Source organism: Megascapheus bottae, chromosome 29 (genome assembly GCF_031878675.1).
Source record: "Megascapheus bottae isolate mThoBot1 chromosome 29, mThoBot2.hap1, whole genome shotgun sequence".
Taxonomy (NCBI): domain Eukaryota; kingdom Metazoa; phylum Chordata; class Mammalia; order Rodentia; family Geomyidae; genus Megascapheus; species Megascapheus bottae.
Genome location: NC_143537.1, coordinates 1,382,676 through 1,410,550, shown reverse-complemented (window position 1 = coordinate 1,410,550; position 27,875 = coordinate 1,382,676). Strand labels below are relative to the sequence as shown.

At 56.6% G+C, this 27,875-nt stretch overlaps 1 protein-coding gene and 1 long non-coding RNA gene across 2 annotated transcripts in view; one reads left to right on the top strand and one right to left on the bottom strand.

Annotated features, from left to right (window-relative positions):
- The window catches only part of Slit3 (slit guidance ligand 3), a 230,622-nt gene that overhangs the window by 105,729 nt on the left and 97,018 nt on the right, over nucleotides 1-27,875 (bottom strand). The gene's annotated exons all lie outside the window — the stretch shown is intronic.
- On the top strand, nucleotides 15,958-27,566 carry LOC150044533 (uncharacterized). Its single transcript, XR_016533097.1, has 3 exons — nucleotides 15,958-16,063; nucleotides 20,804-20,899; nucleotides 27,248-27,566. It is a non-coding gene; the product is annotated as an uncharacterized LOC150044533 (long non-coding RNA).

The window sequence follows — 27,875 nt, the reverse complement described above, 5'->3', positions numbered from 1 at the left end:
GTGGGGACCCAAGGGCCCTGGTGTAACCGGGGCGACAGCGAGCAAGGAGTCAAACTAGGCAGAGACCACGGGGCTGAAACAGACTCGGCACCCATGAGGCCCAGCTGCCCTCTGCTAGGGCAGAAGCACCGACATGGGGGTTATGACAGTGGGGCTCTGAGTAAGGGAGAGAGGCAAAGGAAGGCACTACCACTGGGTTTGGCCAGTCTCTCCTCTCCTCTCTCCCTCCTTGTCTCCCCCACCTCCCCCCCCCACCATCATGGGGCTTGAACTCAGGGCCTGAGCACTGTCCCTGAGCTTAAGGCTGGTGTTCTACCACTTGACTCACAGCCCCCTTCTGACTTTTTGGTAGTTAATTGGAGCTAAGAGGATCCCAGACTTTCCTGTCTAGCTTCGAGCTTCCACCCTCAGCTCTCAGGCTGCCGAGAAGCCCGGACTGCAGGCATGCGCTGCAGCCGGCGGGAGGCAGTCTCCCTCACTGTCCACCCGGCAAGGTCCCTGTCGGGGAAAACGTGGCTTCACAGACCTCGGGCAAATCCTCGGGTCGTCATTTGAGGATCTGCCTTTGCCTGGGAGGGCGGATGGTAAAGATGCCAGACCACGTGACCCACACTGGCCAACGAGACTGCTCTGTGGCATGGGAGGGTCAGCCTGGGCGTGCGTGCCCAGTGACCACTGACCTCCCTCCCGGTGCCCACCGAAGGCATCTCCCCCCCTCACGGGGCAGCAATGCCTTCCCTGCCTTAGGGACCTGCACCCAAGTGTTGTCACTTTCAGCTAGGGGATGTACACTCTACTCTCAAAGGGCCTGGCGTGTTCTCTTTGCCACTGCCTTGACCTGGAGCAGGGAGCAGGGAAAGGGGTGCTGGGTCGGGGTGCCAGGCATGCAAGTCCACGTGTTATTAGCCAGACCAGATCTGGCTCTGCACCTCCAGGATTCCAGCCGGGACCACTGCCAGCCAGAGCCCCAGGGTGAGACACCACTCGGGAGGATGGCTGGGACAGACCCTGCACGCAGGGAGAAACACCCACAAACCCCCAGCTCCAGAGAGAAGGGAAGGGAGGGGGCAGAGATCTGAAGCAGGCCGGCACATGGGTGGCTGGGAGACTTTGGCCGTCCTTGGGGTTTCTGTGGCGTTGGAAATGGCCTAGGCCTGCTCTGTGGCCACCAGGTCCCACGCTGTCCTGTACCTCTGCCATGTAACCCCCCACAGGCCTGTCTAGCAGGTGGAGTCTGATTGTCCCCGTTCGCCCAGCCCCTCTCGACACTGCCCGCTGGACCGTCCAATGGAGGTGGGGTGGGGGTTGTGAATTATTTTTCTTTCCTGGACTTCACCAAATAAGGAGAGAAAGATCGGGAAACCACTGTGATTAGATTATATGGGAGAGGGTCAAAGATTAAAAATCACTGCCTCCCGTTATTAGAAGCAAGATGACAGATTCAGACCAGAGCACAAAAGAAAATACATTATTTCAAAACAGGATATGAAACCCAGTCCCGGGCGATTAGTCTCTGTTAAGTAAATTTACTATCTAATCTCTTAACTGTCTCCTGAAATTGCCCGGCCAAATTCTTGCTCTAGGTTAGAAGCTTAACCTCGGGGTGGCGGGGGGGGGGTGTTCTGTCTCCCACACTGGGCTCCTTCAGAGCCTTAATGGCTCCGGGACTGGGCTTGCAGGAGAGGGGGCTGGGGCAGAGGGTAAGTAATGAACACAGGATACGTGGGCAGAGAGAGGCCAGCAGGAGGAAGGGAGGGTCGGTGTGGGTGAGGGACGGGAGACGGCCTGGTCTTGGCTCTGCAGCCCTCAGTGGCTTGCCTGCCCACCTGGGGCTTTTGCCAGGTAGGTTCCTCTATCACTCATTCTCTAGCCCTTTTCTTGAGTTGGGGTCTGTCTTGTCCAGTTAGGTCTCACGCTGTCCCCCCTTCCTCCACCAGACCCGGGCCTTCTGCATGGCTGTGATTAAAGCACAGCCCCACACTAGCTTGCTGGTTGAGGTGGGGGAGATGGGGTCCCACTCATTGCTTGGGCCAGCCTGGCACTGGGGTCTCCCGGTCTCCAGAGTAGCTGGGATTCCACACAGGAGCCACGGGCCCTCGCCCAGTGCTTTGATTTTCATCTGAGCCGGCTCTGCAGGCCAAAGATCACCGCTCTGACGGGGGCTTGTGACGTGGGGCTGGAGAGGACAAGGAGTGTCCCACTGGCTCCTGACAGGGGTCCCCTCCAGCAGAGGGCACCAGGGCTGGGCTGCCTTCCCTCTGTGTCAAGTCACAAGGGGGACTTTCTCCTCCATGCCACGGGTTCCTCTTGGTCTGTTTAGTCTAAAAGGCTGAACTGTTGACAAGGACAGTTCTCTCCGAGAAGAGCTTTGCTGAGACAGCTGCTCAGACAGGGGGTGAGAGGGCTCGGCGCACTGTGGAAGGGCGTGTGTGTTGAGTGTGCAAGCTCTGCTCACTCCAGAATGGGGCGTGTGTGTTTAGTGTGTGCAAGCTCTGCTCCCTGTGGAGTGGGGCGTGTGTGTTTAGTGTGCAAGCTCTGCTCCCTGTGGAAAGGCGTGTATGTGTTGAGTGTGCAAGCTCTGCTCATTCCAGAACGGGGCGTGTGTGTTTAGTGTGCAAGCTCTGCTCCCTGTGGAGTGGGGCATGTGTGTTTAGTGTGTGCAAGCTCTGCTCCCTGTGAAAGGGCGTGTGTGTGTTTAGTGTGCAAGCTCTGCTCTCTGTGGAGTGGGGTGTGTGTGTTTAGTGTGCAAGCTCTGCTCCCTGTGAAATGGTGTGTGTGTGTGTTTAGTGTGCAAGCTCTGCTCCCTGTGGAGCCCTCTGCACTCCAAACCCAGGTCTTTTCCCTTATGTCTGCCCTCTCCCGGGGCGATGCCAACCCATCCAGACTGGTTGAGAAGCCTCCTCTCCTCCCCGCCTGTCCTGTATCATGGCGCCCTGCCCAGGTGGGGACGGGCATGAGCCCTGACCAGGATGGCGGCCACCTGGCTGAGATGACACGAGCTAGGTGCTCACACACGCTCCAGCCTGACCAGGGTGAGAGGTGCGCTTGCCCAGGCCAGGATGAGCCGAGGGCTGCCAGCGCGTGACACCCAGGGAATCAGGCCCAGGCAATGGCAGTGCCCGGCTAAGGACAAGGCTGGTGCCTGGCTCTCCCCTGACCCAGACGCCCCGGCCAAGGGCTCTGGAAGACCAGAGCATGCAGCCATCTGAGGGGATAAGGCCACTTCCTGCTCACAATCCCCTGCACCCAACGCACGCAGCAGGCGTCTGCGCACACACGGACCCCACCCCCACCCATCAAAGCAAAATCAAATAAACACGCCGTGGGCCGGAGGCAGCCTCATCAGCAGGCACCAATCTCGCCAGCCCCACCTGACTTTAATTACTGTACATCAAGGGCAGCAGATTGCCCAGGACCAGGGGCAACCCCCCATCCTCCCGTCTCCCACCCGTGACTCTCCTAACCATACGTCTTCATTTCACCTCCGATCAATACTCTGCGCCCGAATTCCAAAATACATCATTTGCTCCGGGAGGCCTCCGAGAAGTGTTTTGAATCAACGTCAGGCACACAGTCTTCTCGGAGCCCTGGCTTATTGGATCACTGGCATCTGGAGCTTCTGGGGCCCTGCATGGCTGGGAGCACGGAAGGGGGGCTGGGGCTAGGACTGGGTCCTGTTAACTCTTTCCTGACAGAAGCCAGTGGGCGAGTCGATGGCTACAAGTCCCCGAAGACAAAAGCACAAGAGCTGAGACCTAGAAACTTTCGCCCCAGTTTGAGGTGACATTTCTGCCATCCCCTGGACACACACACACACACACACACACACACACACACACACACACACACACACACACACACACACAGCCTCTTTGTGGATCCATGCACAACTCTGTCGTTCCTTTACTTTGTGTGCATTCTGATCACGTTCTCCCCAAATGCAGGTGCACACTTGCTCAATTGACTGCCTGAAGCTTGTTGCCTCTGTCTCCTATGACTTGTTAAGGATGTGAGTGCATTTGACAGAGCGACTGTCAGGTGGGAATTTTGGATGGCCACAGCATGCTGCACATTTCAAAAAGCTCTGGAGGAATTTTTTTAATGTTTCTACCACGGAGAAACAAGAGCTGAGGGATGGACGTGCTTATCTGACTTGGACACGGGCCACGCATACGTCAGGTGAATGAGCACGTCACACGGGGCTGGGTGTGTGTACAGTTTTGATGCAGGTATGTATAGGTATTACTTAAGTCCTTGATGTTGCCAGAGGTACTGGCGTGGTGGTGACAAGAACCGAGACACGCAGCGCCGGCCCCGGTGCAGCTTTGTCCTCGGCCCCAAGGTCAGCCACCTGCCCTCCCCCAGAGCCCACCAGCGGCCACCTGAGAATCTCTGGGGACTTCCCTGTCCTCTCCTGCCTGGGAGCCTCCCGCCCTCTCCTGCATTCCCACGTGTGGCCAGAGGGTGGCAGTCTGTCCATGAGTGAAGAGGCCCCTGCTTCCAGGAGGAGGAGATGATTTCCCTGGCACAGACGCCGGACCAGGTCACCTCCTTTCCCGAGGTGGTGCTGGGAGGTCAACATATGCATGAACTCTGGACTGTTTCTGGGGCCTGACGGTCTGCACACTGGGCCGAGCAGAAGCAGGCACGCGAGCGCACAGGAGGGGTCTTCACAGAAGCCGCCTCACCCGCGAGGTGCAGGGCCTGTCCCCGGTGCGGGGACGCTGGTGATTCCGGACACCTCTCCACCTTAGGCAAACCGGCAGGGACGCCTCAGGGTTCTCGGCCACGTTCCTCCAGATCCATCCGTGTGGATCTCCATGGCGCACGGCTGGCCCAAAGCCCCGAGTTCCTCTCACTGTGTATTTGAGAGGCTGTGGGTGCACCCCGAGCCCCAGGACGGGGAGAAGGGCCGCTTGCTCAGGCAGCAGGGCCTCAGAACACCAATTTCCTTATTCTCAGGGCGCTCCAAGCCCCTCCACGCCCCGGCAGCCATAGAGCTTTGAGGAGAGGGGAGTGGGGGAGGGGGAGGAAAGAGGAGCTTCTGGAGCCCAGAGGAGACAGACGACTGTGCTTGCACAGGGGACTCAGTTTCCCCAGAATGATGAACCTGCACAGGTGTCCTTTTGGCAAGTCCCTGGGTGATCCCAGGAGCCAGCCGGGCTGGCGGAGGCCCCGAAGCCTTCCTGGGGTCTGCCCAGAGGAAGACGACAGCAGCTTGCCCAGGAATCTCCGGCGCTGTCCCCACCTCAGCCGTGCCAGCTGTTGGCTCTCACTGTTCACAGCCGAAAGCGGAATTCTCTGGGTTTATTTTCATAAAGAAATCCCGTGGGGCCACACGCCGGCTCTCAACTCTGCTGGGCTCCACAGATCCAACCCTGGCACTAAGTGACTTCGCCTCAGAGTCTACACCATGCATTCGAGTGTTTCATTGGAAAGCTTGGCTAAACACAGGAAAGCTCTGAAAAAACAGAGGAGAAAGAAGGGCTCTCTGACAAGGAGGAGGCAGGAGAATCGATTCACGATTGAGCACCTTAATGTATACTTCAAGAAACGATTGTTTTGGGGCGTGGATGTTTTGGTTAAAGATTCTCACAAAACAAAACCCTTCCTGGCAACAAAAGCTTCTTACAAATGAGTTTCCAAGACAAACTCTACAGCGAGTGGAAGGACAAGAGGCAGGAGGACAAGAGGCAGGAACAGATCCAAGTGAGTTCTCCACAAGATAGAAGAGGACTGAAACTCCAGGGCAGCTGCCTTGGAAGAACCTTCCAGAACTGTAGGGAGAAGCTTCGTAGCCAGCGTCCAGATGATCTGCCTGCTTCTCCCTGTCCTGGGGCCAGCCGGAAGGGCCCAGCCAGTGGGTGTGGGGTGACAAGTCCCAGCCAACCTCTCCTCCTCCCGCCCCAGCATGCATCTCCACGGGAGAGCTGGCGGGACCTCAAAAGAGCAAGGCAAATCTGACTTGCAACCATGATCCACAAGAATGAAAAAGCAGATGTCAGCTTGGGGTTGAGCAAGCCTAAATCCCCATTCCAGAATGTTACCACAGTACACCACACCTGAGCTCATGCCATAGGCATGGGAGTTGTGAAAAGTTACCTCCAGTGCCATGTGTATAAGAAACGCAAACAGATTCTGCACTTGAGCTGGGGTGTCACCCCCCCCCGGGGTATCTCATTATGCCTGTGCAAAGATTCATCCATACAAATATAAATCTACATCTGAAAACATTCTGGGTAGAGGGTAGACTCGAACTTCCAGGCAGTAAGATCGGAGAAAAGAAAGCAAACACACTCAAAGGAATTTAGAGCCGGGTATGAAACAATAAAAACCAAAGGAAACGATTAGAGAAATAGACGGGGGCGGGAAGGGGGATGAGAAAGAGCAATTGAGAGGGTGGAATTTGATCAGGAGCCATTACATGCATGTGTGCGCATGCCGCAATGAAACCCTTTTGTACGATTAATATACACTAATAAAAAAGACATTACGAGAGAGAGAGAGAGAGAGAGAGAGAGAGAGAGAGAGAGAGAGAGAGAGAGAGAGAGAGTTTATTGCCCCCGTAGCTCCAGAGAATGGAAGAAGCAGGGACAGTGAGCTAAGAACTGCAGTGTTTCGCGAGCGCTCGAGTCTCATCCCATGGCTGTGAGAAGACAGGGCCTGACCCTGAGCCAGTCATTCAGTGGCTGCCTGAGTTTCTTTCTTTCTAGAAAGTGACGGGTCTGGTGGAGCCCGCTGAGGCGCCCTTTAGGGTCTTAATGGTTCTGTGAATGAGCAAGGTCAGGGTAAAGCTGAGTGGCCAGGCAAGTCCAAGTTTACACCCCAAGGCCTCACTGGCTGCTCTGCCAGCATTTACAGGGGTTCAGACGGCGCCTGAGCCCCCTGCCCTGGGAGAGCGAGCTGGACGGGCTCTGCTGAGGTCCAGTAGGCACCCAGCAAGGCCATCCACGACCTGGTCTGTCTGCCACGCGCTCTGGCATCGCTCCTCCCACGGGTCCTGGAGGTGGCGTGCGGATGACGGGCAGGGATGGCCGGTCCAGCCTGTCTCCACAGCGTCAATGGAGAGCCTGGACTTGGGTGCTCCACACTTGCTGCTTGGCTGCTTGGCCTTGAGTGATTCATCCAGCTCCTAACGCCCGTCTCCCACCTCCGCCCACCTCCCTCCATGCCACAGCCTGGAAGCTGTGACTGGATTACATTCAACGAGAAACCCAGACTTGAAAAACAAACGTCCCTGTTCCAACTGAGGGCCTGAACAGTGTCATTCTGAGAGAGAGAGAGAGAGAGAGAGAGAGAGAGAGAGAGAGAGAGAGAGAGAGAGAGGGAGGGAGGGAGGGAGGGAGGGAGGGGAGGGAGGGAGGGAGGGAGGGAGGGAGATAGAGATAGAGAGAGAGAGAGAGAGGTGGAGGAGGAGAAGAATAGGGAGAGAGGGACACACACACACACACACACACACACACACACACACACACACACACACGTGAGCTAGGGAGGGAGCAGGAGAAGAAACAACCAAAAGGAGACTTGGGGCAGGGGTGGGTTGGGGGTGGGGACTGCTGCCCCTGCCAGGTTGGTCAGGACTGCTGTCCTGCACTGCAGGGTGGAGCTGGCCTGGGGGCTGTGCTGGCCCTCTGAGGACCTCAGGGACGCCCGCCCTCCAGCTCTCCCGCAGGTGCGCTCAGGTGCATGGCGGCACCGTCCTTTCCTGGATGAGACTTTGGTGCAGTCTAGTGCAGATGCCGGCTGCATCCCCAGAAAGGAAGGCAGAGGCCCCGCCCCACGTCCACCGGCGCCTGCGCCACAAAAGCTGTAACCAACCCCCCGGAGCAGCTAGCTTTTGAGTGTCCCTGTGTTTCATCTCAACTGTCTCCTCCCGTGCTTTCCCCACGGCCTTTATGACACACACGCAGATGTGACCCCACCCGAGAGCCGAGGACATCGAGTCTCTGCACACGCAGCAGGGCGGCCTGTGGTGGGACTCGGGTTGGCACCTGGCTGGAATAAAGTGTGTGGGCCAACCTAGCCTCAAGCTTCACACACTGACCAGTCAGTGTCCAGCCAGTGTCCACAGGCAGGACTGACAGAGCCCTGGCCTTTGATCAGGCTGGCACAGCGAGGCTGGTCTGGAAGAACCAGGTCTCGACCATTCCTCCTCTCAGCTCCTGTGCGTGGCTCCCATGAAACCCTCCTATCCCCTAGATTGTTCCTCTCTGGATGTTTCCAGGCTGCTCCGGAGACCCCTGGAGAGCCCCCTTCCCAGCCTGGCTGGTCATACCTGAACCTGCATGGTGCCCTGGTGTCCCATCAGCGGCTGCCCAGTGGCCGGGGTGGTGGCCTGGTGACACCTGCAGACTTGAGGAGTCTCTGAGGCCCCCTGGATGGCAAGTCCTGCCTTCCTTTTCCATTTAAAAGCCAACAGCAACACAAAAGGACCCAATGAGAACCCAGTGTGCAAGACACCGGAAACACACGCTCTCGTCCCCGGCCACAGCCCATGGCCACCGTGGCTGGTGTAGACTGGGACCCACCCCACCCTGGACCACCAGGCCTCCTGGAGAAGTTGCCGGAGACAGAGCGGACAGACCCTCCTTCCCCAGCCCCCCTCCACAGGCAAAGGTTTGTGCACAGCTCGGGGGGTGGGCGCCCAGGCGGGAGCCAGAACCGTCAGCTCTTACCACGGAAGGAGACATAAAGATGACTCTGGAACCCATGCAATCACCGCCCCCCAGGCTTATTTTCCCATTGGGCCAGGCTGATTGGCTGAATTGGCAAATGTGCATTTGTTTCTTCCCTGTAAATATAATTATAGCTTGGGTCCTGCGGATGGAACCTGGTCTTCAGACTCAGAGCGATAGGATTTTCGGTTCAATGGAAAAGAGAGGCAGGCAGAGCCACCACGCTGGATGAAGAGGAGAGGACTGGGGGAGGCCGGAGGCCCTGCCCCCCCCCCCCCGCTGCCCCATCCCCAACCTGTCCTGCGGACCCTGGAGCCTCCAGGTTCGGCGTGAATAATGCTGGCCCGGTGAACCGATGGTCTTCCTCAGAGCTGCAGTCACTGCCTGCAGCCGGTCTCCCGGGACAGCGGGGCCTTCCTGTCCCCAGCTGGTGGACACAGTGCCTCCTCCCCCCAAATGGATGATGCCAGGGGGTCCACAGGCAGGACAGTGACTTGGACTTAGGCACAGAGCCGTGGCGTTCTTTTGGTCGTGGGGGGAACCCGGGAGGCTGCACTCTGTCCTGGGGCCGGCTTCAGGCCGGGTGGGTGGGCGCTGAGCACAGGAGCTCCCCAGGGCTGGACGGGACATTCCTCTCAGGCTCCTCCGAGCCCCGGGTCTGATGGAGATCCAGCTTGCTTTTCCAAGTGGAGACCCTCTTCCACCTCCTGGGAGAGTGCGGCAAGCTCAGCCGCAGGGATGCAGACCGGGTTGAGCCTGTTCCTTGTCCTTTCCAGAAAGAACAAGCCTGAGATACTAGGTGTGCCAGGGCAGTGTCGCCTCCGTGTCCCCTCCGTGTCCCCCGGAGAGAGGCGGGCTGACCCCAGCAAGCGGACGCAGATACAGACCTTCTTCCCCATTTCAAACCAGAGGGCTCTGCCAAGGCTCCACGTTCAGCGGAGGGGGGCGAGGGGCAGAGGCCAGTGGGAAGAAACAAGCCTAGCGGGGAGAAGCCGTCTGACTTCCATGGACGCCCCTCCCTCCACCCCGGGGTTGTTGAGATAGAGTTAGGACCAGGGCTGCTCCCTGAGTGCAAGGTAGGACTATGAGGGGAGGGCAGGGGCAGTGTTGTGCTTTATGCAGAACTTTCTAGCAGCTGCAAGCAGCAGGGTTGGCAGTCCTGGGCATGGGGGAGAGGGCTATCTGCAGCCCTCTATTTCAGCTGCCCTCTAGTGCCTGCCCAGTCCCGGGGGCACGGGACACAGCCAGCCCCCTTCTAGGCCATGTACCCCACTCCTGTGGGGCCTGCAGTGGGTCCCCAGAGTGTACATCACCCTCTGGGAAGCAGTGAGCCCGAGTGCATGTGGACAGGGGCCTGCTGTCTGTAGAGACCAGGGCTCTAACCCAGGGTGAGCCTCGCTGCACCCCACACTTCTAACCAGAGCCCTGTGGTCATTTTGCCCTCTGTGTGCTGTGGGGCAGAAGACAATTCAGGAAGGGTTTGGGGGTGGCCTCAAGTTCCCCGGGGAAAGAACAGGATTTGAGGGAGACCACGAGCAGCTGCCCAGACCCACAAAGTGACAAGGGAGGAGAAACCCTGGTGGGGTCCAGGCCCCTGGGAGAGACCCAGCTCCCCGCCTAGCCTGGGGGTCCTGGGGTACAGTTTCTGAGAAGTCTTACCCCAACTCTCCTTCCCAGCAAGCCTCAGAAAAAGCCGAGGTAGCTATTTGTTCCAAGCAACTCCATGGACTGCAGCAGGGGGTAGAGGAGCTGTTATCAGAATCTTAGGAGAGGGTAGAGTGCACCTCTTAGTGCCACACACACCCCTAATGGAAGAAGGGGGAGGGAGGGGGGAGGAGGAGGAGGGGAGGAGGAAGAGCAGAAGGGGAGGATGGGGGTGGGAGGTGGAGGGAAATAGCAGCAATGTGGGGTGCACTCGAGTCATGGGGGCTTCTGTTAGAAGGGACGTGTTCCTCACCGGCTCAGACCACAGTATCACTGGCAGAGGTGTTCAAAGGCTGAAGCCGTGACCTCACGTGGCACATGCTCATCCTTGACACGATTCTCTGCAGCCTTGTAGGGGAGCGGGACGCTGGCGACACTCCAAACACCTCTCAAGGGACCAAGCATCGGTGCTTGTGTGCATCTGAATTAATTTTTTCAACTAAGCACGTTCACCTACTTCTAACTTTTCATCCCTCCTAGGATCCCCCAGGCCTGTCCCGGTGAGCTCCTAAAGCTGGGACTAAGTCACGTCAGTGGCTCTCCGACTGTGGTCTCCGGGCCAGCGGCACCCCTGGGAATGTGCTGGGGATTGCGTCCCCCGGGCGGTGCCAGACGTCGGGTCTGACTCGGGATGGAGTGCAGCCTTCTGCATTTTCATGAGTCCTCAAGGAGATCTAGGGTGAACTTCCAAGTAGGAGAGGCTCTGGTGAGAAGGGCGAGGCTCCGTCCACAGCCAGGAGAATGTGGGGGAAGGCGGCTGCATCACAGCCACCCAGGGCCTGGAGCGGGTGGTGGACGGGTGGGGAGTCCAGCCGGTGGCAGGTAATCGGGGTGGATGGGTAGTGGAGTGGGTGGGTAGTGGAGGGGTGCTGTGTTGGATGATAACCGAGTATAGCCTCATCTTACGAGTCTCAGACCAGCAGCAATGAGGCAGATGGAGACCAGAATGTTGGCTTCATGGCTGCTCAAGCTCCTCTGAAGCTTGTAACACAGACCACCCACCCTCGGCCTTCCTGCACTCGCCTCCTCCCTGCCCTGGCCTCCTCCCTGCCCTGGCCTCCTCCCTGTACTGTCCTCCATCATTATTGTTAAAAGACGCTTCTAAATGAGTCCATGGAGGGAAAAAAAACCCCCAAAACAAATGCTGGAACTCAGTGCTTCCTGGCAAGGCCAGGACAACGGCAGGGGGAGCTTCTGGAATTCCTAGACGCATTAACTCATCTCTCTCTCCCAACGCCGTGGGGTCAGCTTCGTATTTGCTCCGGCTCTGCGGATGAGGAGATGCCAGACACAAAGCAAGTGGGCCAAAGGCCACAGGGAAGGGAAAAGCAAAGCCACAGGGCCGGGGGCCTGAGTCACCACCCCGCCGCCCCTCACCCAGGGTCTCGCCCTGTGTGTGGTGTGTGTGCGCCTCGCCATTGTCCCTGAAGTCCACGCGGCCTGAGCTGGAGAAGGCTCCCCACGGCATCGATGCCCGTCTCCAGTTCAGAATCAGTGAGGCAAAACCCCGCAGTCGAGTCACAGAAATGCCACCAACCTAAAGCTATCACGACATTAATTCAGTGAAGAACTGCTGACACCCACGTCATGATATCAGAGGTCAGAGGTGGAGATGAAGCATGAAAATGGAATCAGACGTGACACGCCGGGGGTGCAACGAATACACAAAGATGAACAGTCCAAAGCCACAGCCACATGAGAGAACCACACCCGCCAGTCTGAACAACTCCAAGTATGCAGGAAGTGTCTAATTAATACTGAGGGGCTGCCTGCCTGCTAAGGGTCCCACCCTGAGAACAATTCTTTCCTTCCTTCCTTCCTTCTTTTCCTTTCCTTTCTTTCTTTCTTTCTTTCTTTCTTTCTTTCTTTCTTTCTTTCTTTCTCTTTCTTTCTTTCTTTCTTTCTTTCTTTCTTTCTTTCTTTCTTTCTTTCTTTCTATCTTTCTTTCTTTCCTTTTTGTCCATCAAGGGCCTGGGCACTGTCCCTGAGCTCTTTTGCTCCAGGATAGCGCTCTATCACTGTGAGACACAGTGCCACTTCTGATTTTATGTTAATTGGAGATCAGAGTCTCATGGACTTTCTTGCCCAGGTTGGCTTTGAATCACAACCCTCAGCCCTCAGCCTCCTGAGTTGCTAGGATTGCAAGCCTGTGCCACCAGTGCTCAGCTGAGAACCACTGCTTATTTAATCTAAGATACATCTCTCTGCAGCTGCTGGTTCTAAAACCATTCTCAAGTAGCCTTTCCTGCCACCTGCCAGTTGGCCTGACTCAGAAGACCGCCCCGAGGACGTCCCTTCAGGTTATTTTGTTGTCGGTCCTCTTCACTTTCCAGGTCACACTGGCACGTGGTCGTGCCTGGCGATGGCCCCCCTTTAGGAAAACTCCCACATGTGGCGTCCAACCCGGATACTGACTTTTTGAACCCGTATTTCTGCTCCTTATCTGAGAACATGGAAAGTTCCTGAACCACCCAGTTATGCCACTTACAATTTGCTTTTTCCCTGGAGGAGAGAGGCCTCCCTCCTTCAAGTTTGACCTTACCAATTAAAGTGATCTGCTGTTGGGGTCTCATGGCAGTCCAGGATAAGCCTCATAAACTACGCAGAATGAACAGCCCCTGGGCTTGATAACCCAAACCAGGAGGCAGACCCAGGAGCGAATATCTCCGGAGTGTGAGAGTTTATCCCGCTTGTCTTCCAATGATGAATCCCCAACTCATCTTATTTTGTCCACCATTTCAACAAGTCCAAAGGGAAGTTTTAGACTTTTGGCTGTAGGTCTTCTCTCAGCTCTGGCTTCCGGTGCCAAATGGAGTGGTAATCAACAAGAGGCCCTGTCCTGCCTTCCTCTCCTGGGCCTGGAGGGCAGCAGGCCTTTGGGGAGGTCAGGGTGTGTTGGAGAGTGCACGGAGGTGGGGCATATGGGAGAAATCAACGTGGCATTTTAGGGATAAACACAGGCCCGGCCTGGTGGGAGGGACTTTGAGAAATTTCAGAGAATGTGGGTGGAAGGAGGCACGTGCAGACAGGACAGCGTACCCGAGGCCACGGTGGGTGGCAGACCAGGACGGGACCTTGTAGAGCTTAGCCCGGTCTGGAGTCTGGGTTCTTCCATGGCTTCTTTCCTTGGCGTTTTCACAGCCGCCGTCCTTGCTCAACACCAGCGAGTCCTGGCACCAACGAGCCTGCTCTAGCACGTACCTGCCCGTGCCTCACACAGCCCGACACACTGGCTGTATGTCCTCCCCACCGGCAAATGAGCGTGACTAATGAAGACGGAATCTCACTGGATCTCTGGCGGGGCCTGAGGATGTAGGAAAGGCCCCCTTTGTCCTCGGGCTCTCCAGCTTTGTGGGGTCTGAGACCCCTCTGCTTCCCTGCTGAGCCCTGCAGAAAGCCCCGTGTGTCTGTACACACACACAGCCTGGCATCTCCTGCCCTGTCGCCCAGTCCTTGGGGCCCATCAGAAGCATATAGCATGGAAACCTGAGCTTCCGGGCCACTGAAACATCTGCTTGCTTCTCTCTGTGGCCCACAGAAACTGCTGGGGGCCTGCAGGTGACACCCTCTGAGGCGTCTGTCCCCAATCAGCTTGTAGAATGTTCTGTCCCAGACACTCCACACCCCCGAGCCGAGCAGTGCTGTTGCAGGGCTTTTCCTTCCTTCCTTCTTTCAAGGCTCCTTGCCAAATAGAGCAAGAATAAATATGAAATGGCTTCACATCCCAGGCCTGACCTCATGTTGGAGTTGAGGCTGATAAGGACCGGCTAGCTCAATGGGCTCCAACACGGTGGCTCTGCAGAGGCCGCGGTCTGGTTGGAAGTGGGGATGAGGGGATTTATGGGGGCGGTAGAGGACGGAGCTGTCTGGAAGAAGTTCCTCCCTTGTAAAAAACCCCAGGCCCGAGAAGACTGGTTCTCACGTTAGGAAAACATTGGTAAATCACCAACATAACGCAAGCCGCCGCCCCTTCCCCCGCAGAGCCCCCCGCCACCCATATCTGTTTCTAATTTTCTCCGGGGGTGCCGTTCCTCATTCACTAATGGAGAGGATGGTTGGCCAGGAGCCATGACCCGCCTGGAAGGAAACAGAACCCCAAGGGCTAATTCTGCGCACGGTGGAGGAGTGAGAGTGATGGGAACTGGATCCAGCTCCGCCCCGAGGCCGGGCGGGTGGCCCTGAGCAGCAGAGACACAGGTAGGAGAGTTGGCGGCCTGCTGTCGGCCTCAGCCCCGGGCCTAGGCAAGCCAGTGAGTTCCCAAATGTGCCTGAGAAAAAGCTCTCATTGCGGGCAAAACATGGCATTATGAGAAAATGAGGCTTTTAAGACCAACCGGGATAGACTCGCCATGACGGGGTTTTCTGTCTGAGTTTGATTGGCCCCACTGGGCCTCTAGCTAGTGCTGTCCTGGTGGTGTTCCGTGTAACTGGAGGCAAGAGAGTAGCCTTGAGCGAGCCAAACAGTCCACGGCCATCCCTCCACCCCGCCATCCCCGCCGCAGGCTCAGACCTGCAGGCGAGCAGCGCCCTGTTCCCCTCCAAACCCCGGCTGAGTGAGCCTTTGGTGACTGGATGCAGCCAGGGGGCAGCGGGCTAAGGTTCAGGCCAGGTAGAGGGCCAGCCCTCTGGGCTGCTGGGAGCAGCAACCCCTGCTGGGTAAGACCGCCCCTCTCTGCAGTCCTGCTACAACGTCAGAGCTGAGGCAGCCTTTGAGCTTCGGTGTCCAGGAAGTCCAGTGCGGGACTCAGCATGAGCACTTAGCATGAGCACTCTGCCCTCTACCCCCGACACCCTTCTGGCACCTACCAGGATCCAGCACTTTAGAGGCTCTCCTGCTCTGCCACCAGGCTTCCCCACAACTCCAGGGCTCTGATGTGAGCCCCCTCCCAGGCCCCAGACTTACTCTGCTCATGCTCCCACACCTAATGGACTTAAGGCAGCAGGAGGCAGCGTGTTCATGGAGGCCCGTGCCGTGTACACTTGACGGTATCCGTTTGGGAGTGTATTGTCTGCCGGTCTGTGCACGCCATGACCTGTCTGCACAATGACTTCCTAGAAGCAGAAACCTCCTGTCCACATCCTCCCCTCCCACGGCTTCCAGCACTGCAGACGTGGGTATTTCGTGCACACATAAGCATGGATGCATGTGCTCCGCCTCTGCCTTGGAGATGATGGGATTCAAAGGTGCCAGCCAGGCCAAGGGGACCGGGGGTTAGAGAAGAGGCTGGGCAGCAGCTGGGGCTGACACCAGAAATGTGAGGACAGTGCCAGGCCCCAGGGCCGCCGAAGTAGCCCAGCCAAACAAAAAACCGGAAAGCTCTAATCTTCAACTCTTCTGATCCCAAGTATTTCAGAGAAGGGGTGATGGAGTCCAATGTTGAGGATGTCACCGAGCAGTGTCTAGAATATTCCAAGTCCCCAGAATGCAGATGACTTGAAGAAGGTCTTTGGCTTTTGGGTTGAGAGCTCTTTCTTCTCCCAGGGGCTTGCAGAGGGGCCAGCAGAGGGACCGGCCTGGCTGAGCCCCACCTCCGGGGCTCCCTTCTGTGAGGTCATAACTGGAACTGTGGCCCCCAGCCATGACCTCTGACACCCCACTGCCCGCCCCTCACAGGCTTTCCACCGGCCATTGGCACAGCATCTCTGCAGAGGTGCGCGGGGCCCACCAGGATCTTTATGAGGTGAGCGCAGAGAAGCTGATGGAGACAGGAAACCCCGGTCCGGTGGACGCAGGCTGGGATGAGGCTTTCCTTCCGTAATTAAAACGGAAACCCAAGCTCTTCTGCTCCGGATCTGACCACCAGGATCATTTCTCAAAGGCTCCCTGGGTCTGCAGGAAGGCTGCCTGGGCCCGGGATTGGGTTACCCCCTCTCTGCAGCTGGGTCACCTCTGCCATCTCCTGCCCCTCCTGGGGGTGGAATTTAACCCCAGCTGAATAGATGGCTTGGGTCAGCCAGCTTCTCCCCCACCCCCGCCCGGGGCAGTGGCTCAGTAGTCCACAAGAGTCCTGAGGTGCTGGTCCCTCCACTGTTAGAGTCTCTGCCCAAATGTTCACACCTTGGGAAGTCCTTCCTAGACTCCGACTGGAAGTAAAATGCTTCTAAAACATCGCCTGTACACTCGCCATCCCCAGTTCTCGTTCCCCGAAGCACCTCAGGTACCTGTTGGTTCCCTGCCTCCGGAGGAGAGAGAGCAGCCTCGCATGCAAGTTACAATACTTAGCGAGGGAGCAAAGTCTAAAGATCCCTAAAATGCCACCAAGAAGTCTACCAGCCCAGAGGGCTCGGGTTACAGAGAAGAAAGGACGAGAGCCTGGGAGGGGAGGAGAGAGAGGGAGGGAAGGAAGGAGGAAGAGAAGGAAGAAGGGAGGGAGCGAAGAAAGGAAGAAAGGTAGGAAAAAAGAAGAGAAGGGAAGAGGAAGGGAGGGAGGGAGGGAGGAAGGAAGGATGGAGGGGACAGGGGAAAAGACTAAGGGGCACAGTTATTCTTTTAATCAAGCTTTATGACATGTTTATGGAGTGCTCATAATGTTTATGACATGACACACAAGGGTCGAGTGACTCAAGGAGGTAATTTCATCTGGTGGCCTCCACCTGCGTGGTAGGTTGTTATATATTATATGTATAACTTAGGCTTTCTCTCTCACTCACTCTGCTTATGCCCAACAAAGTGTTGGCTGATGTGGGAAGTTAGTGTAAGTGTGCGTGCACACATGGGCACACACGCGTGTGCCTGCCCATCCCGGGACTTGAATTCAGGGTCTGTGTCCTTGTGCTTTGCCTTTTTGCTCAAGGCTAGTTCTCTGCCACCTGAGCCACAGTTGCAACTTCCAGGAATCGGCTGGCTAGTTAGAGATGAGCCTTTCCTGCGCAGGCCGGCTTAACCCTCACCTCTCACCTCCTTGAAGAGCTGGGATTAGAGGCACGCGTCTAAGGGAGCCCACACGCTGGGAGCCCACAGCCCCGCGGTGCTGGAGGAAGGACGGTAGAATGAAGGATGGAAGAGGAAAGACAAGAGCCCGGGCGCGACTTTGGCTGCATCTCTACCAGACTCAACGCACAGGAAGCCGGCTCCCTCCTCGGCCCCGGCCTGGATGACCGACTTCGTTGACCAGAGACCCAGACTCTCCTGGGAGTGAAAACCAAATGCTGGCTGGGGACAGGGGCTCTCCATCCATGCAAACATGATCCAAGCAGCTAACCCAAGACAAAAGAAACGGCGGTGACTAGTTAGAGCAACAGGAGGGTGGTGTGAGGCCATCTCCTCACTGGGTCACTCTTATCCCTGTCTGTCCTGGGGGTGGCTTTCATGCCCAAGACGTAAAGGCACTGAGGGCCCAGAAAGAAAATCTTAGGGCCAGTTTTCCTCCCCCCTGTCTAGCATTGGTGAGCTGCAGACATACAGGCATTGACCAACTGGTCACTCCGGAATGGCTTGCCACCTTTTTGGTGAGGGGACTTGGCAATTGGCTATCTATAAAGAAGTCCTGGCCACACACACAGCTGACAGTCAGGCATGCTCTTTCCTCCAGGAAATAATTATTTCAAGGCGGAGGAAGCATCTAATGAGAGAGTAGAAACGTTCTAGAAGACTGAAAATAAATGGTGGAGTCAGAATACAGGGAGGCAGGCCTGGCGCTCAGACCCTTTCCAGCGACTTAGCGGGGTGTCCTGGGCTCTGAGGTCTGTCTACCCACTGGTGGGTCAGAATCAGATCAGGTTTTCCACTGAATTGGCTCAGCGGTCTCCCCAGCGAGGCCCCAGGATGCCCGATCCTTCAGAGGTTCAGAAGGAGGCTTGGATACGTTTCAGAGCTGGGCACTGAGCGGGTTCTGAGCCTATGAAGTGGTGAGACCTCACTTTTTATGTATCTCTGTATTTTTTCAAGAGCAACTGTTGTCTCCCCCATGGAAGGCTAGCTCTGCCGCACCTGGATTGCTCAGGTTCTGTACTGAGAACCAAGACGCGCATACCCGGTTTTGACATTTCAAATAGCTAGGTCCCTGCGGTCCGATATGGCGGACTCTAGGTCCACCTGGCTAAGGGAATCGAAGTGAATCTAAGGTTCCCCAGGCCCTTAGATGCGTGTGGCACGTCCACCCCTTCAGAAAGCTTCACGGAACCGTGCCAACTCAGACGCAGCGTCTGCGGGTGGGGTCATTCTCCCAAGGACTCCTCTGCCTCGGGGAAATACTAATGTCAGGCATAGGAGGCAAAGCAGGCAGATGGAGGGGAATTACTGGAGGTGGAGTCAAGCCAGGAGGGCTGCATGGCTCGCAGAGACAGGAGAACGAGTGGCGTGGTCCCAGGCCACCAGAAGGAATCCACGCCACGGAGGCAGCTGCATTCTCACCTTGCCCAGGGGACCACTGCCATGCCAACACACAAGCTGAGCTTCAGGCCCCACGGGTGGGGAGAGCACAGACTCAAGAGGACACAGTCTGCTCTGCTCGCTTCCAGTCCTGTGTGCTGTGCTCCACGCACTCCACGGGGAAGGGAGCCTGAGGCGTGCAGGCGCTGGGTGGAGGCGTGGCGCCTGCCGTGGCCAGGTGGTGAGGTGGGGAGCCAGGACCTTGGTCCCAGGAGCATTTGTAGGAGTTGAACCCAGCATGGCACCCAGCGGTGGGAAGATGTCCACACGGCTGTGACGAACAGTGCGTTTCTTGCCCTCTGCGTGACTTAGCCTGTGACGGGCAGAGCTAGCATTCAGCCCAGATTCTGCGCTTTCACGCCAGGCTCCAAGCCGCCCGCAACGCTCCGTGTCGGCAGATAGAAAATCTCAAGTAGCAGAGAGAACGCTGTCTGTCAAGAGCCCGTGACCCTGCTGTGAGGACAGGGAGGTGCTTCTGCGTTGCCTGAAGTTTCTGCAACAGCTACTCAAGTTGACTAGGCCGGGATCCTAGGGCAGATCCCGAGGAAGCCCTGGTTTCCAGAGCAACAGCTCAAGGCTGGGAGAACAGCCCGCTGTCAGGACGGGAGAGGGAACAGCGCGTGACAGCCCGCTCTTCCCAAGCTGTCGCCTGCACCAGGTTCTCCAGAAGCAATCGGTGAGGCAGAGGGGCCAGGCATGGTCACATGCCTGTCATTCCGGCCCCCCGCTCTGGGAGATGTGGACATTTGAGGATCGAGGTTGAGGCTACACTGGAAAAGGGACAGGACCGCCTTGGGGACAAAAAAGTAGAAACAGAATGGGAACTGATAAAATATGGAACAGGTAGAAAGACACAATCTGGAGACACGGTCAGCTCTAAGGGGGGGTGCAGGCCCCCCAGGGGTCCTGGATCCACATGAGTCCTCAGGTCCTTCCCCACCCCCACACCAGCCTCAACACTTGGGAAACGAACGTTAAATCAGAGTTACTACCCCCAGATGCTGCTCTTTATCCTAGGGGTCGGCACTAGTCGGAGGGCAGGTCTCATGGAAGGGGGTCAAGGGCAGGTGTTAGGGCTTCTGGAATCATCTGGGTTGGTAAGAGGGGGGGGGTCTGCCATCTTGATCCAGGGTGGCATTTCAGAGAAACTCATTGCACAAACATGAAAAGGTGGATTCAGAAATGGCCCCAGCTGGACCCAAGGGGGACAAAGCTGTGTGGATGGCGGCCTCCCTGGACACTGGGTGTGTGACATAACGGACTGGCCCCAGAGGACCAGCGGCACTGGCCTCCCCGGGCCACCGGCTTAGGGGCCTCCTTGGTCCATCTCTTTCCTGTGGTCACCCCGTGGACGGATGTGACCTGCATAGGCCAGGCCTGGTGCCTGGCTCCTCTGCCCTGCTGAACCCAGGGAGGGTTTAGATCAGAGGCTGTGACGGACGGAGCTGCGCACATACAAATAATTAAACAAATGGTTTAACAGCACTGTTGTTAGGAAAAGGATTTCCAATTTCGTCACCATGGTGACAGTGCATCACACACAAAACTCTTAAGCCTCAAACCTGCCTTGTTTGGGGGATGGAGATGAAGCCCCAGGCCTGGGGCCCGCGTGTTGTTCCGTCCACCACAGCAACCTTGGACTGTCCCCTGAGTCCCACCTGTGAACCTGGCTTTGTCCTGACATGAGCCCTTGATCTCACAACCACCCCCGAGCAGCCCACACGCTCCCCTGCCCACATTCTCCCTGGCTTTCATTAGCCCAGACCCCCCGGCATACAGTTGCCCACAGCTAGTCCATAGATGCAGGGAATTTGGGAAAAAAAACCAAAGCAAAAAAAAAGTATTAAAAACAGAAGAAATAAGCCAAACCTCCGGCATGGGGCCTACCTGGGAGGGCGAGTTCAGAAGGGACTAGAATGTTCTGTGAATCTAGTGAGAAGCCAGGCTTGTGACCCCCTGTGGTTCCAAGGCCAAGGTCACACCTTGACTCTGACACTGAGCGGAGTGACATGAGTCACCGAGACAGACCTGGTGCATTCTGCCGTTCTAGGAGGACTCGGATCCAAGCCAGGCTGCCGAGGGGAAGCTTCCGAGAAGCTGGGGCGTGCACAGGACACAAGGACCGGCCTCGTGAGCACAAGAACCAGTAAGTGGAGGGCTGCCTGCCCCGTGCCCACAGAGGCCCACGACACAAGGCTTGGGGCAACCCTGTGGGACCCTGGCGCACCCACAGAGTGTGGGCGACCCGTGGGTATCGACATAGAAAGATGTCACCAAACATGGCTAGCCCACAGTCACACTAACCAACAGCTGGCCGAGCGAACCCTGCAGGCGTGCATGAGAGGAAAAGGGCGGAAGGCTCTGTGTCTAAGTGACGATGACGCCACCCTGTCCCAAACAGTATTTTATGCAGGGAGATGATATAGATACCATAATCAGCAAACAAAATAGACCCTGCTTTCAGATGGGCTTTTCAAGAATAAAGGATAACGGCCGGAAGGCTACGGTGGTAGAGAACAGCTGGGGTGGGAAGCAAAGCTAACGACTGGAGAAGTGACTGAGGTCCCTCGATAGAGCGTCAGGACGGCAAGTGTGCGTTCAGATCTCAGCATCGGGCTGAGCATGAAGGCTCCGGTCCATCTCGGACCGCTGTGACGTGGGCCCGGCTGCCCACCTGTCCCCAGTGCCCTCCTCCCATCCGATGGCCGGTCAGAACAGGACAGGGGCGCTCAGGGAACCCGCCTGCCCTGGTACATTCCTGAAATGCCCCCTGCTAGCACAGCTCCATCACTGGCCGGGAGAGCCAGTGCTGTCCTCGGGGAGAGCTCCCCTCAGGGTTCTGGGGAAAGAGCCCCTTCCTCGCTTAGCCGAGGTGTTTTAGATGCAAGGGCCCTCATCTCTTCCAAGGCCCAGCCTGCTTCCCCAGCAAAGGCATGGGGTTGGCACGCATTATCAGTGGTTGACTGAATCTGTCCACCGAGCCCACCCTGCCTTCTCTCCTTCCTCCCCAGTGATGGGGCATCCTCCAATTGGAAGGCCTCTTTCATCTGGTCCTTTCCACCTAGGCTTCTCTCCCAAGACCTTGTGCCACTGTGCCCCCCTCCCTCTCCTGCCCCTCCCCCCTCCCCTCCCCTCCCCTTCCCTCTGTGGAGTGTAACCAGCCAGGTCCAGTGTGCTTATATAAACAGGAGGCTGGGCGGGGCGGGGGGGGCACTTGGACTGGAGCTGTTTTGTGTACCTCTCCCTTTCAATGCCGCCAGACCTGGAGGAGAGCTAAACAGTCAGACTCCAAACCCAAACACCCTGGGGAGCACCGGTAGTAGCTCAAAGATGTCTCCCGTGCATTTATGAAAAGCCACTGGTCCCGGAGATGACGGGACTGGAAATGGAGCCTGTGAGCTCTGTTTGTGGGCGGAGCAGTTTTCATTCAGAGCCTGCCCTTTAACTGCACTCCTCCTTGAAAGAAAGCTGCCTCCGGGCGGAAACTATGACAAGAAGGCTGCTCACCTCACAAGGGGGGGCAAGCCCCTCCTGGGGGTGGGGGTGGGGGTGCAGTCCGTCTCAGCTCTGCACTTGGGGAACACCACTGAGCACGGCAGCGCAGGCCATTTCCCCCAGCGTTTGGTCGTGAACACAGGGGAGGGAAAAAGACAACAGTCTTTGAATTCTAGACTTGAAGGGAAAGGGTCCCCGCAGAACTCAGGGTCATCTATTCCTGGAGGAGGAGAGGGCAGCTGGGGGCAGTACAGGCTGCCTCTGTCCTGTCTGCTGCCTCCAGGCAATGGAATGACAGGGATTCCTGCTTCATGCCATGGCCTGGCTCCGAGGTGGTTTTGTCATCTGGAGACCGGCAGGCCAGCCTCCATGGGGTTGTGGCGAGGTGCGGATGTGCCTGGCACGTCACTGCCCTGTTGTTTGGGACTGGAGAAGTCTCCAAACCGCACACAGCCTTTTGCATTTACCTGCACAGGTGTGTGTCTTCTGGGAAGGGGTCCACAGGTTCTCTTTCCTCTCCTCCCCCAAGGGGAACTGCTAGCACGAAGACTCCCTCCCCGCTAATGGATGAGTACAATTCCACCCAAGGGCCAAGAGTTTGTTTATTTTTGCACCATCACTGGGTGAGCCAGTGGGAAAGGCTTGAACTAAAAAGCCTAAACATGTTGACTCATTTCGTCTGGGGCTTTGCAAAGTTTTGGAAACACAAAGAGGGAGAGGAGTCCATGCCTAACCCCAAGCCTGGCAGAGAGAGAAGTGTAAGTAAAAGTGGGATTGGTTTGGACGCCTCTTGGTAGCCTTGAGGCAGAGAGAATGTTCTGGAAACCGGAGGGGGGAGCGCTGTTGACAATAACAGTCAACAAATCCGAGTGTGTGTGGGAGAAGCAGAGGAAGGTGGGCCAGGCGAGGGAGGACACCACTCGGTTCCCAACTCCTTTGAGACTCTTTCCCCAACGGACCCCTTGCGCCTTCCTTGGACTTTGTAACCCCCACGCCACGAGGCAGGGCTGACACGGGAAATAAACGCTGCTTCCGTTCCTCGCTGATTTAGCCAAGGAGACCCCCCAGCACAGCCTGAGGTCTGCCCTCTCTTCCCTAGGTGGCGGCGTTTAGAACATTCTTGGCTATTGTCTTAGCGTGGTGGTTTTCCACGTGTGGTCCCGTGGCCCGGCAGGCCTGGGACCAGAACCATGGCAGCGGCTCCTGAGTTACTCATTATGCAAATTGGACCCCCCCAGACTAACTCCAGGGAGGCCGGGGTGGGCCTGCAGTCTGATTTCTTAGGGCTCCACCCCCCCGCGATGATTGTGACACAATCAATTCAGAACCACTAATTGAAGGCAGGGAGACGTGGAGAATGAGGAAACCCCTTCTAGAATGCCAGTCCTAGAATACCTTTTGTTTTGGGGTGGTTTTTTTTTTTGTTTTCTTTTCAGTTTGAAACAAACTGAAATTAGATTAGTAACCCAGATCTTCCTGCATTTTACCAACAAAGAGGTCGCGGAGGGAAGTGGGAAATAAATGTCAAGGTCTTTCATCTCCGTTGCAATGACACATGCATTCAAGCGTTGTGTGGTGGAGGGAGGGAGAGGCAGGGGGTTGAGGAGGGAAGCACTCATTTCCAGTGGGTCTGCTATAATTTAGGGGCAAGGAGGAGCACACGTTATCCCTCCAGAGGCCCCACGAGCCCGTCATCTTCGCCTCCAATCAAGGACGAAGGTCCTTTCCTCACATTCTCCCACTCGTGTGCCACCCTCCACCTGCTTGGGGTCCTGAGATTTTAGGGGTCACATCAGCTCCCTCTGTAGGTCCTTGCCCTCCCCGGAAACCCATCCTTCTGCCTCTGCCTGTCCTCTTGGCCTTGTGCGGGGCATTCTCCCTACCTCCCTGTTACTCTGGGCAGGCTTCTTCAGCAACGTCTCTTACTTCCCCCTTGGCTCAACAGCCAAGTGGTCAGAAAAGAGCAGCGTCTGGCCTGGTTGAGGAACGGAGGAGTCGGAGGGAGGGGGTGGCAGGAGGCGGGGGCCGAGGTCAGCCCTGGGGGCCTGTGCCAGTGGAGACAGAAGCCGTTGACAGGGCTTCCTGGGTAGTGCCGTGATGGCTGACAACCAGGTAACTCGCTGGCCATTGCCTGGAGGAGAAGCAGAAGTGGGTCAAAAAAAAAGTCTGAGACCCGGGGAGGTGGCGAGACAGTCAGAAGTTTCGGGGAGAAACTGCTGTTTAACGTGGGGGGGGGGGGGAAGGAGGCAGCGTGGCCAGCTCACAGGGCCAGAGGGAAGGAGTTAATGAAGCAGCTCAGAGCCTGCTTCTCCTCAGGGTGGCTCTGGGGACAGGCCATCTTCCTAGCCCTGCTGGCACCCACTTTCTCCATTTGTGACGGGGTGGGAGGGGGAGGCAAAATTCTGGCCTCTGTGGATTGGAATTTTAATTAGGAACCCCAATTACATAACATCAGCAAAAGGACTTTGTCAGGGGTAAGGCATTATGAAAATTCAGAATGTCATTATCATTAACCATGCCAATATATACAAGGTAATTATAATTAAAGCTCCGGGTAAACATGAAACAACATTTGTTATCGCTGTTGGAAAGAAGTTTCTAGACACAAAGGATTCTCTGTTCTCAGATGGGTTAGGTGTTTTTCAGTCTACTGTGGGAAAAATCTACCTCCATTAAAAAAAATGCTGGAAAGTTTATAATCGCCGAATAAAACTCATGTTAGTCTGCAAAACGATCCCATGTACACAAGACACATTTACTAACTTCTCTGGGCCGTGCTCAGTTTTTGGTGGGGGTTGGTGGGTAGTTTAACTCATGGACTCCTGCTTGTTCAGCATAGGCTCTACTGCCTGAGCCAGGCCCCCAGTCCTTTTTGCTCTTAGTCTGGTTTCAGATAGTGTGTCAGCTTGCTCTTTTCCCAGGCCATTCTTGGCCCTTGAGCCTCCTACCTGAGGCCTTCCAGGCAGACGAGATCGCAGACAGGGTCCACAGTGCCTGAGCAGGCGTACCTCTCACTTCTCAAGCCGCAGTCACTGTGGTTTACCCTAAGTGTGGAAACCCTAACTTGTATTTTATTTGCATCTAATTTTTTTTTCTTGCCAGTCATGGGGCTTGAACTCAGGGCCGGCGCACTGTCCTTGGGCTTTTTTCCCCCTCGAGGCTCAAGCTCTGCCACTTGAGCCACAGCACCACTTGCAGCTTTTTTTCTAGGTATGTGGCACCAAAGAACCCAACCTGGGTCTTTGTGTATGCTAGACGAGCACTCTACCACTAGGCCAAACTCCCTGCCCCCTATCTGCATGTAATTTATATACATTCCTCCCCTGTGCTTTCTGAAAAGGAATTTCAACCTAAACAAATTACCTGTGAAGTCAGGGTGGAGATGCTAATTACAGTGTTGCTCTTAATACGCATTAAAATAGTTACAGGACTATTTAGCACGGAAATATTTTAAATTAGGTGATAGGACCTCCCACAGCACAGCACCCACAGTAAACACCAGCTTAGAATTCTGCACATCTCTGCCTGTTGGCTCTGGTGCCAGCATTATTGAAAGTCCTTGACATGCTTCTTGGGTAAACCAATGCCTAGATCCCTTTGGATGCTTTCTAGAACAATCTAGGGCAGCCAGCTTTGAAGGCTATACACTGTGGGCACGGTGTGTGTGTCTGGTTCCGCAGGGAGGGCAGCCACTGTGCCGTTCAGCCACTGTGCCGTTCACCGAGCGGGCGCATACACTAGTTGACATTTTGCTAAATCCCATGTATGGATCATTTCACCTTCACAGCAGCCCTACAAGGCAAGCACCAGATATAGCAACTTCTGAGAGGCAGTAGCAGAGCCCCAAAGAGGTCTAGTAAAGTTGCCCAAAGTGACAGAGCAGCCAGGCGTCCACAGACAGGTTAGGAGGAGGAGGTGTGGGGCGGGAATAGAGCCAGGCAGGGCTGTCACTCTGTCTTCAGGACAAGCCATTGTCCTCGGAGGGCAGCGATGGAGGAAGGCTCTGCAAACGGGACACACCAGACTCCAGCACACAGGGCTCCCGTCCCCCAGAGCCCCCTCATCAGGGAACAAGGTCTGTACGAGGGCGGACACGCCCCTCCCAGGACAGAGCAAAGGACAGGTTTCTTGATTGGCAAATGGCCTCGGGGCTGCTGGCTCATCTAGACGCTTTTGGGTGGGCAGTGCTCACACCTGACGGAGCTGGGCACACAAAGCAAGGCGGGGCCAGCCGCAGCCACCAATCAAGGGTTCTGATAAGAGGAGGTCTTTGCGGGGTGCTGAGCTCATGCCTGCAATCCCAGCATGTGTGTGTGCACGCACACGCACACAGGAGCATAGGTACTGGGACTTGAACTCAGGACCTGGGTAGCATCCCTTTGCTCTTATCTGATGGTTTGTGCTCTACCACTTGAGCAAAATCTCCATTGCCAGCTTTCTGCTGGTAAGAGTCTTAGGGACTTTCCTGCCCGGCTGGCCTCTGAACCCGATCCTCAGACCTTAGCTTTCCGAGTAGCTAGGATGACAGGCGTGAGCCAGCCACCTGCTGATGAGAAGACCACACAAAGCCAGAGGGGTTGTGATGAGGTGAGTTGTAAGAGTCAGGCCTCCCCACAGCTCCCAGCATGCACTGGCCTTCCACACACCTCCCTACCACCCAGCCCCCGCTCCCCGCCTAGGGCTCCTTTGATTGAGACCTTTGTCCTAGGGTCCCGGGCTGTGTTTGCACAAGGAGAGAGAAGGCACTTTCAGACCTGGGCAGACCCAGGCAGTTCTCAGCGGGACTTGGGGGGTGGGGGCGTCTTTGTCTTGAGATAGGAAAATACTGTGCCCCGCCTCTCCACCCATGAAAGTGTCGGGATGGATGGCTGACACAGAAGGGGACACCCGCGTGACTGGACGTGGCTGTCACCGACATCAAAGCCTGCCGGGGCAGTGGGGCGGGACTCAGCGCACCGGAGGGCCGCAGGCTGCAGGGTGACCCCAAAACTCCATCCAGCTTCATCCGCAGGCCTCCGCTCAGGCCGGGAGATCAAGCAGCCACGTGGCCCAGTAGAGAGCAGACCCCGCCAGCACGCCGGGGATGCCAGCACAGCCCAAGCAAGTCTACCTGCTGATGGAGGACGCCGTGGACGAGGGCCCCGTGGCACCGCTGGCCTCGTACGACCACCTGTGGTGGGCGCTGACGCAGCCCCTCATCTGGCACTGGGTGGTCTATGACTTCCTCATGACCTCGTTTTTCACCATCGTGTTTACGCTGCTATTTAACAACTTTGTGTGACCGTGTGTGCGCGCTCCAAATAAATCTTAGCTCCCGAGCGGAAAGTGTGTCCTCAGGACCCCCCCCGAGGGCCGGGGGGGGGGAGCTCACGGGCGTTTGTGTCTTCATGTCCCCAGGAAATGCCATGCCAGTGCTCAGAGGAGGCGGCCCCGGGCAAGCAGGAGAGACACATCAACATGGCACCGAGGTCTTCTTAGTCTACATGTCTGCGTGCTGACGCCTGGCTTCTGCATTACCACACAGCGTACCTCTGGCCCCAGTTCTAAGCCGCGCTCTGAGTATCTCGGGACCAGAACCCGTGGGATAACCTGGGACCGTGTGGTGTAGAGGTGTCTCCGCCGACTGC